Source organism: Poecilia formosa, unplaced genomic scaffold (assembly GCF_000485575.1).
Source record: "Poecilia formosa unplaced genomic scaffold, Poecilia_formosa-5.1.2 Scaffold566, whole genome shotgun sequence".
NCBI lineage: Eukaryota > Metazoa > Chordata > Actinopteri > Cyprinodontiformes > Poeciliidae > Poecilia > Poecilia formosa.
In genome coordinates this window covers 72,059-74,270 of record NW_006800505.1, presented here as the reverse complement: position 1 = coordinate 74,270, position 2,212 = coordinate 72,059, and positions in this window count along the sequence as shown.

Genomic DNA, 2,212 nt, shown 5'->3' with positions numbered 1-2,212 from the left:
AAAGAGAGAGAGAGATCTTGTGCCTAAGCTGTGATACCACCCACACCTGTTCTACATCAGCAAAGGGAAAGCACCACATGTGGGGCGAACTCCAGCAGCTCTGATTTAGTCTAAAACAAGAAAGACACCAAAAAGGCTGTGCAGTATTACTTAATTATTATGCGGTACACTGTTTTCATTTCATTTTATGTAATTTTATGCCTATACTAGATATTAGAAAAGTAAAGATCCACAAAAAGATTTCCAACATTTACTTAGATGTGCTTTTAATGTTTGCTCTCCGGTCTTGAAAGAGTAAAAGCTAATCCGCGCTGTATGAAGCATGACAACATGTCAGTCTAGCTGACGGACTCACAGCATTCACATACTAATTTCTACATTACAGCACTATTTATTACTAAATTCATGCACACATTCACACAACGACAGAGACGGATGGGGTGGGAATCAAACCAGCGACCCACTGGTTGAAGGGTGAACTCCTACCGTCATCGCCCCAAGTTACACAAGACAATACTACAGTAGCAGAGAGAGAACGTTAAACCTTTTCAGCCTTTTTCAGACATTTAAATTTTTGATGAAGGTAGAAACAAATGAATATTTTAAGCAACTCAACTTGCGTTAGGGGGCTCTGTATATTCAAACGCAGACTGAGGGAGGACTCTGTCAGTTTTACCTGTTTGAGTGCAATGGAGAGTTGTCCAGAAGGGGGCAGTATCAAGCACCGTCACGACGTTTAAAAGTTGTTTTTACTCTAACTTTGATGATCACATCTACAAAGGCTTAAGCTGCCAAGTAAAGATAAAAGCTTAACCAGTCGTGTCAGACGCACATTAACCCCAAAACAAGCTAAAAGGAAGGAATAAAAACTTAATCTACCCGTGTTTTAGAGAATGTTACTCAACTGACATGAAAAAGCACAATAATGTCTAATAATGGTGGCTTTGAGTTAGAATAAATACACATCAGAGTTATATTTTTCTGTTATTAGATGCCCTAATTTGAACAAAAAGATCTAGTAGAAGTAAAAAAGTGAATTCCTCATTTTCACCCGTGCTAAGTACAAATTGACTCGTTTCCAACGAATGTGTTGCTTTCTCCAACATTAACGTTTGATGTTTCTTGTCGCCATATGAAGTTCATAATTCTGACATTCTTGCAAACAAGTTCCCATTCGCATATTCCACAGACGTGGGGAAACATTAACATTCATCCAGAGCTGCGCTCCTCTGGCCACCTGACAAATGAAAGCCTCATGTTCATTTTACCCTTCAGGTCTCTGCCAGCATCAAAGAGTAAGCAAAAAGTCTAGAAGTGTCCTCTAAATTTAACCAGCGGGATCTTCTTTATGTTCTCTTTCTTTTTTGGTAACAGAGTAAATCGTCAGAGGGGTGGTGATGCTCTCGGATGTTATGGACACAATAAGCAAAAAGGAAATTAAAAAAATTCACGTTGGCATTAACCTGGCTGTCCTGCGTTTATGTAAACAAGGACCTGAGTGCCTGCTCTGTCTCTGAACGCTGTGACATAACAGGGCAACATTTTGAGAGACGGGGAGAGGAAACGCTGCTGGCGTTTCCTGGTTTTTGTGCAAAGCCATATAATAAAGATGAAGCACTCCAGGAAGTTTAACATCTATTTTTTGAGCAGCCTGGAAGCATTTCATGCATCTTACTTTGAAGTGAACATCTGTGAAGCAACACACTCCAAATGTGCTCTGGAGAAAAATACTGGAAAGAAACATTTTCTAAATGGCTGCAGCTATGAGGGGGATGTTTGCGTTCTGCTGCACTTTCCAATGTCTCTGTTAAAAGCAAACATTTTGAAGGACAGTCAGTCACATGGATATTAAAAAAAAAGAACAGATTTAATATTGGTTGATCTTTCTTTCATCAGGAAAAAAAAACCTTCATAATGCAAACAGAGTTTCGCAGAAGGAGTCAGAAACTCTCAGAAATCTGACTCAATATCGTCAGAGAAAACAAAGAGATGGTGGTTTCTTCTGGGTCCTGTTTCTGTGCCTTGTGAGACAAGGTGTTGGAATATTATAACATCTTTACGTCAAACAAAAGAAAATGAAAGAGAATATTGGCTTTTCTTTTGGGTTTTTGGCCTAAACGTATAGTCTGAACCTTACTGTTCAATCTTGGAATGTTATTGGATAGGAAATTTTCATATAAATATCCCCAAAAAGTGAAATAGCAAACAGCAC